This window comes from Aplysia californica, unplaced genomic scaffold (genome assembly GCF_000002075.1).
Source record: "Aplysia californica isolate F4 #8 unplaced genomic scaffold, AplCal3.0 scaffold00044, whole genome shotgun sequence".
NCBI lineage: Eukaryota > Metazoa > Mollusca > Gastropoda > Aplysiida > Aplysiidae > Aplysia > Aplysia californica.
Window position 1 is genome coordinate 2155984 of NW_004797314.1, and position 9085 is coordinate 2165068.

The window sequence follows — 9085 nt, forward strand, 5'->3', positions numbered from 1 at the left end:
GGGGGGGGGTGTCAAATACACCCTATTGGTGGGTGGTTGGCGGGTACTCTGGTGTGGTTTGCTCCTTCTTTCCTATCAAACATCTGTCGTCCTCATCGCTCCTCCTCCTTTGTTACTCTCTTGTAACACCTCTAATCTTCGGCACTTATATGACCTTAACGTGTTGCAAAATAGCGTAAAACACTTACTGAAACAAAAACACCCTGTTGTGGTTATTGGTTTCTTTTTTTTTCCGACAGGAGAACCAACGAATGGGCATAGTCAATACAGCTGCTTAACAATTTGAATACAAACAAGTGAGCTTATGATCCCAACAAGAGGGAAAGTGTGTTTTCTCTATAAGTGACCCCGTTTTCTTGCTGGGATGTACCCCATTGATATAGTCGTCTTTGGCTTTGACAGGTTGGGTCGTAGAAGCCCGCTTCCTAAAAAAGCCTTAAATGCGTCGACTATGGTACTTAATACATTTGCAATAATTTGCACCAGTTCGGTCTTTCAACAAAGTCAAGTATTTTTTTAAAGGCTGCACATCACCAAAAAGTCTTACTTATATTGGTAGGACCGGGGAAAAGGGAAAGGAGAGGAGAGCATTGAAAGAATCATACGCCACACTGTTTGAAATAATTCCCGGGGGCCTCGAATCTGTTTATGTAGGCCTAGCTGTCTTATAGAGTAATAACCTCGCTATGATGAAAGACGAGCTGAAATCACTTTATCCTACCAGATTCTCTTTCAATACCAGGGGGTTTTCCTCACCGTGACCAGGCGCAGGTACACCAGTTAGTCACAAGCCCAGTTAGTCACAGGCTCTTAAGTCCCTGTAAATTACTGTAAAAGGTCAATTCAGTTCATGTTGTTCAATATTTCTTCCTTTTTGTATGCAAATCAAATCAAATTTAAATTACTCTGTAAAATTTCAACAATGAATGTTCTTTCGTTAAAAACAATTGAAAAATAAAATTCAATTCATAGTGGGCCTGTGACTAACTGGGCCTGTGTGACAAACTGGGCAGTCCCCTATCTGTGACCTACTTTCTGATTCTGCCTACCGTCGGACAAATTAAAGATTTTAAAGTTCAAATTTCAATATTAGCCACTATTGCATACGGAAATAATGGGGAAATAATGACCTATCTCAACATTCTGCGAGAAACGATCATTCTTCAGCCTATGATTTCGGATTTAACAATTACTAAAGTATGTGTGGTTTTCAAGCCGGAAGTGGAGAACCGTGTTTCAAACACGGCTCGCGGGAGAGACAGATTAATATATTATTATGATAATAGATCCATACATCTATCATCTTTTTAGGTATGTCATACAATTTTTAAAAAATGAATACTTGTTGAATTTTTGAATTCATAAGCAGGGCATTTCACTCTTTCCGGAGAGGGGGACCTCGCCCCCCGCACCCTTTTTTCCTGGAAAAGGGGGGAGGGTGGTGCTTTGCGTTTTCCGTGTGCACAGTCTTTATTCTCCTAGTCTCCTAGTAGGCGGAGATAGACCTAATCATGCCGCGGTATTCCATTCAGACTTTGTGCCGTGTGTGTAGCGTAACAGACGGGGTGAACCTGGACCGGATGTGTGTAGCAGGCGGGGAGGGCCTGTTTCCGGTAGGGATGCACTCACAAATATAATATGTGACCTGGCGGGGGTGGAGGGGGGGGGGGGTAAGAACCCGCTCGCTGTTCCATCTTACAATTTTGTTATAGATCTAATTATAATAATGGCCCTTACAACTTAAGGTCATATATGGGCGCGCAAAACACAAGTCGGTTGCATCAACAACAGTTCACTCACACCACGGCTGGAATTTTGGTAAATGTTTATTTTAAAGTGTTACAAAATTCATGGTAAATATCTCAGTTTTAAAATAATATTAAAAATATTAATTAAAATAACGGTATTTACCGTTGATTGTAAAGGCCAATGGCCTTTGTAAAATCAAGAATTCTGTTGGGATCGACGACGGAGTTTTGTTTTGTCTGAAGATGTTTTTGGTTTGGTGGGACTGACAGGAGTGTGGGGAGCTCAGACTTTGGTAGTGGGTGGTTGGCGGGTGCTCTGGTGTGGTTTGCCACTTCTTTCCTATCAAACATCTGCTACCGTCTTTATCTCTCCTACTTCTTCTAATCTTCAGCACTTATATGATGACCTTATTGTGTTGCAAGTGCCGTAAAAATCTTACTAAAACTAAGATTGTAGTATCGTGCAGGATGACGGTGCGGATGGCCCAGGTTCGAATTCCTGACGGGGCGTTCGTGAACTTTGTGGTCTTTAAGGAACTTTTTAAGGCATCCCCAAACTGATATCGGAAGTGACTTTGGATTAATTGTTATTAGGTTATTTAAAAGGTAGGGCCTCCGTAGTTAACGCCCATCTCCGATAGGACTCACTTTAGAGTCGACGCTGTTGTTAAGGAGCTTAAACCAGTACGACCTATCTATCTATCTATCTATCTATCTATCTATCTATCTATCTATCTATCTATCTATCTTTTCCCCCCCTCTCTCTCTCTCTCTCTCTCTCTCTCTCTCCCTCTCTTGTGCTCGACATGCTCTAGCGTAAAGAATGAAGAGAGATACACATTATGGTCGCCTCTTTGTGTCCGAACGAGTAGTCCTCGACAGGCTGGCTATCGGTGTCGTTGTAGGCTTCTAGGCCTACTGTAATAATTTGAAAGGTTATACCCTTGGTCCTGCTCAGATAGCGATTTTGGATTTGGCGGACGCCCAGAAAGTGCAATGAGGTGGCAAGAGGGCATTCCTACATAATGACATGTCGACAGTTTCTCTCTCTTTCTCTCTCTCTCTCTCTCTCTCTCTCTCTCTCTCTCTCTCTCTCTCTCTCTATCTATCTATCTCTATCTCTATCTCTCTGTCTATCTGTCTGCCCATCTATATATCTGACTATCTGTGTGTAAAAGGGAGGGGGATGCTTCTCCAAAGCAGATCTTTTACGTTTAGATACGTCTCGATCGCTGACTATACTTTATGATAAAAGTTTTGTCGAGCTCTCCATTCGGAATGATTTGTTTGACCTTCCACGCCCCCACTCCACTCTGTGCGAGGACACTTATGGGTTGCGGCGATGGATGTCGTGCCTGAAAGACACTTTTAAAAATTCATTTTTAAGGAGAGATTTGGGGGGGGGGGGAAGAGAGAGGGAGGAGGAGAGAGAGAGAGAGAGAGAGAGAGAGAAAGAGACAGAGAGAGAGAGGGGGAGTGTCTGAAGAAGACATTTTTTTATTTCCCAATTTTGTTTGTTACTTCATTTAGAGAATTGTGCACGCTGTCATTGCACTTTGATACTCAACAACCCCCACGAGGACCGTGGTTGTTTTGTTTTGTTTTAATTTTTGTGGGGCACTTTCATTGCGCTTCGATCCTCAGCAGTTTTCATAAGGGCGTTATTTTCTAGTGGTGCACACCACAGTCTTTGCGTCCCTCATCTGCAGCAGCCAGCCAGCCAGCCAGCCGAGAGATCAATGCTGCTGGGAGCAGCAGCAGCCTCCGGACTGGGACGGAGGACACGGGGCCATTGATTATTCATCACAGGGTGGAGGAAGTCGCCAAGATCTATACCCACACAGCGCTTGTGAGTTTGTGAGCCCACCCCAGGCCCCCGGCCAAGCACATCGCCACAGATCGCGAGTAGGAGACTCTTCCCCACTCATCTGCTTATTCTCTTCTTACCTTCTGCCATCAGATTTTAAAGAGTTTCACTGGTATACACTGCTGGTTGTTGTTGTCGTTCTTGCTCTTGTTCTTGTTCTTGTTCTTGTTGATGTTACTGATCGGATATCTGTTGGTGGGTGGTTGACGCGTGCTCTGGTGTGGTCTGCTCCTTCTTTTCTATCAAACATTTATATGTTACTCTTTTGTAACACCTCTACTCTTCTGGCGCTCATATGACCTTATGCAGTTGCGAGCGCCGTAAAGTCTGTACTAAAACGAAAAAGGATATCTGTTGCTATTGTTGTTGTTGTTTTGACCCAGCGTGGGTGATTTGCGGGTGCTCTAGTGTAGTTGGTCCTTCTTTCCTATCAAACATCTGTCGTCCTGATCTGTTTAAAGTACTGTCAAATCTGCTCTAGGGTAACGACCTCGCGTTCAAGACAATCACATGTACAAACGACCACTTGCCCCCCCCCCCTCTCTCTCTCTCTCTCTCTCTCTCTCTCTCTCTCTCTCTCTCTCTATCTATCTATATATCTATCTCTTTGTGTTTTTCTATTTGTAACGACACTGTGCAAGACGTTCACCCGTCTAAGACAAACACTTTTTTCCATGACTATGAGTGGCCGTCTTGGGCAGTTTCAAGTGTACTTTTCCCTTCCGATCTAATGTTGTTAAGTGCACAGTTACTTTTGTTATACAACGATTCAGACCTCCTTTTTTCTTCCTTTTCACGTCCTTGTTTTTTCTTTAACTATACAGATATGTGGGAACTTGGAGTGTTGCACTGAATAAAAAGGTTTGAACTTATTTACTGCTTCTTAGTCTGTCTGTCTGTCTGTCTGTCTGTCTGTCTGTCTGTCTGTCTGTCTGTCTGTCTCCAAGCGCAAGGTGGACGTTAATGTGACATTGCGTTACTTGGCCACTCAAATGTAAACTCTTTAAAAAGCGCATTCCTTGTAAAAATACAGAATACGCCTTTGTGATACTTCGTGTTATATGAGCCGCACTCAGAACCGAAGGAAACGCATGGGGCTTTGCAATCAGATGGTCCCTCTGTCTCCACCCCCTGCCCCCTTTGGGGCAGATGGTTAGAAGACGCCGCTGACAGATTGTACTTTTTCACTTTTCCTCTGTTTCTCTTCCCGTCTGTCTGTCTGTCTGTTTGTCTGTCTGTCTGTCTGTCTGTCTGTCTGTCTGTCTGTCTGTCTGTCTGTCTGTCTGTCTTGACGTTTCATAGCGCTAAACGACTGTTACTGTGTCGATGGGTTTGGCTTCACTCTACTCAAACTCCAACTATCCTAATGCCGGTGATATTCAAATGTCCTCCCCTGTCTCCGCTCTCTCTGACGGCTGAGGCTTTTTTCTTAAAAAAGAATTCTTTAAAAAAGAAAAACAAATTGGTTTATACATTCGTTCATTGGCATGCGAAAAAAAGACAATTTGGCAGGGATGATGCTGAGGTTGAAGAACCTGTCTGGTTCATAATGCCTGTGGACTGACTATGTGCGCTTCCTTCCTCTATACACCAGCGGCCGTATGGTGTGCCAAGCGGACAGCTGGCGCTCGCTAGGGAGGTTATATGGCAGGCTTATCGGGAATCTCGCCCGGGAGGAGGAGGGAAAAGAGGGCGAGGGGGGAGGGCAGGGGGAGGGATTGACGAAGAGTGAGAGAGAGAGCAGGAGTCTGAATGTACATTGCGTGCGGGGAGAGGAGGAAGAGGAGGAGGAGGAGGTCGGTCGAGTGTGTTGAACTGCGGAAATGGGCGAGCGTTTCAGGGGAATGGAGGGAGGGTCGGAGTCGGAGGAAGGGAGGGAGGGAGGGAGATAGGCTTCGTTGAGTGGTTGTAGAGGATGGCGGAAGAGTGTTGAGGGCTTGGTCGTCGTACGTTGCCTTGTTGAGATTCCAGTGGCGGTGTGGTGGAGAGTGGAGTGCGGCGAGGGGAAATCCTTTTGGCTTTTGGCGCTGAAGGAAGCCGGGTTTCTCTCTCGCAGTTACACACCATTAGCCATTAGCGGCTGGGATCCTCTCTTGACAGTTACGCTATACTGTACATGTATTATAAACACCCTCCCCTGCCCGTGTGTCTTTCTTTTTTCAATTTTCAACCACATAAGCCATTTCACCTACAGAGATGCAGGCGGTTTGGCAGATGCAAATGGTACGGTCTGCCCGTCTGTCTTGCTTTTCCTCTGCATCAAATGGCCGTTATTGTGTCTATGTGCTTCTTTCGACTCGAACGAAACCCAATTAGAAAATACATTATTCTTTGTCTTGAAAGGATATATAATCTAGATATGAATCCTCACCCTTACAATACCATACCACTGGGTTTTTTAAAATGTCAGTTTACTGTGCCTGTGGCTTCTGAGCCAGTGCTTATCAACCTTTTCATATCCAGCGCCCACTTTTGCCATTTTGAAGAAGCTAAAATTGTTCATACCACCCACCTACGTGTATGTCCAAGTGGGGCATTAGAGGATGTCTCTCAGGACCCGGGTGATCCTCGCCACCCACCGAAATGACTAAAATCGCCCACTGCCACTAGTGGGCGATGTCGTCCATTCTGGTAAGCGCTGTTCTAAAAGAAAAGAAGGAACTAAAGGCAAAGACGTTGTCAGACAAACGTATCGGGACGGCGTTGTGTGAATATAATTTTCTGGTTTAGAAATAGCTGGCTGAAAGGTATGTATGTGGGGGGGGATGCATGTTACTGACTGGAAGGTCTTACTTATTCTGTATTCCTCCGTAATGTCTGTCTTGTCTGTCTGTCTTTGTGGCAGTGTGCTTCCTTTCACGAAAGCTGAGAGACTGATGTGTGACAAAGGTGAGAAATAAGTTAAGGATGGATGAAACTACTTTCGAAACTGTCGAAGACGGACATCTATTTGTCGAGGAGAAAAGTTTCTGTCTCAGATACGTTGACGTCTAGACAGTGTCATTATGGCTATTATTTTTATTTTAATTTATAAACGCAAGAGGGAAGTGGGAAGTGGTCGATTGTGCAAGTGAGTGATTTTCTTCATTGGGCAAATGGCTGTTTGAGCAGTTTCGACGGTGATTTGGGCCAGGGCATTGAGAACACAGGATGGATGATAAAGAAGTGAAAGACGTCATGACTGATTGATAGCTGCTCCTTTTTTAAAAACTCCCCCCTGTTCTTTGTTTGTGTGCTTGTCTTGCACTTGCTGGTTTCTTTTGTTTTAGGGGGGGGGGGTATTTTCACTGAATGGCTGAATAACCGTTATCGCTGCAATGTGTTTTTCTATTGTTTTGTGTTGTTGTTGGGTTTTTCTTGGATTTTGTTTTCCCAGTTGCTTATGTGTTGTTCTTCAGTCAAACAAACATATTATTGAATATGTGAGGAAGAAAGCGGGTTGGATAAGTATCGTCGGACTATGGAGTCAAATAAATAAAATATAAATACATTACATTTTATTAATCCCAGAACGGCAGTTTGGTTTACAATGGCAAAAATATTAATACATAATTCATAATTAAAAATACATACGCATATACACACATCAATTTTAATACACAATATTACACCAATACAGAACAATTTTACAACCATGCCATTGCTGGTCGCCACTGTGCAGCAGCCTGTTTGTGGGTGGTTGGCGGGTGCTCTGGTGTGATTTGCTTCTTCTTTCCTATCAAACATATATCGTCCGTATCTTTTCCTCCTTCTTTTTTGTGTTTGTTACTCTCTTGTAAACACCTATAATATTCGGCACTTATATGACCTTGTGTTGCAAGTGCCGTAAAACATTTACTAGAAGAAAAGAAAAGGCACCCTGTTTGTTGAGCTAGCGTTGTCGTGCTTAGGGAATGGGAAAGGGAAAGGGAGGGGAGGAAGGGGAGATTCCGGCTTCTAGTTAATACGTTGTATTTAGTATAAATAAGGCCACGCTGTGTTGGAGAATACGAAGGAAGGGTAGGTAGTCGGGGAGATTATGAGGGAAGGGCAGTCGGGTTGTTGGTGGTGGTTTGGGACAAATCATGCTGAAGGATTTACATGTACTTCCTTTTTACAGCATTTACAACTGAAAGGTGTTGGAGAAACTGACTCCGGGTTTTTAGTTTTAGTAAGAGTTTTACGGCACTTGCAACGCAATAAGGTCAATTATAAATGCCGAAGATTGGAGGTGTTACACGAGAGTTACAAACCCCAAAAAAGGAGGAGGAGAGAGAAGGACTGTAGTTTTTGACAATAAAGAAGGGGCAAACCACACCAGAGCACCCGCCAACCACCCACTGACTCCTTGGGATCGTATAGAGTGAGTGGCAGGAGAATGGTGCGTAGTTTGTCTGTGAAGAGCTGAGTAGATCGCGTGATCAGATATTCGCTGGTTACTTGGGGATGAGGGAGGGTGGTGGCGGGCGGTCTGGTGTGATGCGATCCTTCTTTTCTATCAAACATCTGCTGGCTTCCTTATTTCTCCTCCTTTTTTCTCTGGGTTTTTTTGTTTTTTTTGGTTTTTGTTTCTCCTTGAAACGCCTCTAATCTTTGGGGACTTCTATGAACAGTGTAAGTGTTGAAGTGTTGCATAAAACAGGATGGGAATGATAAGCAAGGTATCAAACCTGCAGATATAATACAGTGGTCGAGCACTTTGCCTCGCTCCTAAGATACCCGAGTTCAGATCCCTCGTGAGAAATATGATTATTACTGTGGGTTGTTTTATTTCTGGGGGGGGGGGGGTGTAAACGACAGAGGGATAGCCCGCGGGGGGTATGCATGGGTAGCCAGAGGTGCTCATGGGGTTTAGGATGGGTACCATATAATGAGTAATTGGATAGTTGCGGTTGTACACACGTTGTAAGTAAAAGTAAATGTATCGGTTTAACGCCACAAACAACACGGTTAGGTTGATTAGGAGCTAGGGCCTACGAATGTAACGTCCATCTTCGATAGAACCGAGCCAGATGGGTTGAGAGACATGAAATCCCCAACAAAACGACCCTGAGTTCAAGAACACCCAGTCAGGGATTTGAACCAGGGTCATTCGTTTCGTAGTCCAGCTTGATACCAGCTGAGCTAACGGTGAGCGCCCACAAAAGGTGTGCGGGCACTCTTTGGGATTTCTTTTGCTTCAACGTTCTCTCTCTCCCTCCCCCAATCTCTCTCTCTCTCTCTCTCTCTCTCTCTCTCTCTCTCTTTCTTTCTTTCTTTCCCCCCTCTCACCCCTCCCTCTCTTGTCTATTCCTGGCGGAGCAGTCATACTGTCTTACAATTGCCACCTGTCAAGGTCACCTAAACTTCAACCAATATAGTAGCCTTCATGAGGGAGAATGTCACGGCTGAAGATAACTGGACTAATATAGGAAATGCGATTTTCCTTTGTATCATGAACGTGTGTGTGCGCGCGCACGTGTGTGTGTGTGTGTGTGTGTGTGTGTATGTG

At 44.4% G+C, this 9085-nt stretch overlaps 1 protein-coding gene across 2 annotated transcripts in view; it reads left to right on the top strand.

Moving 5' to 3' along the window:
* LOC101862563 overlaps nt 1–9085 on the top strand; it is a 53931-nt gene that overhangs the window by 16297 nt on the left and 28549 nt on the right. The window lies entirely within an intron of this gene.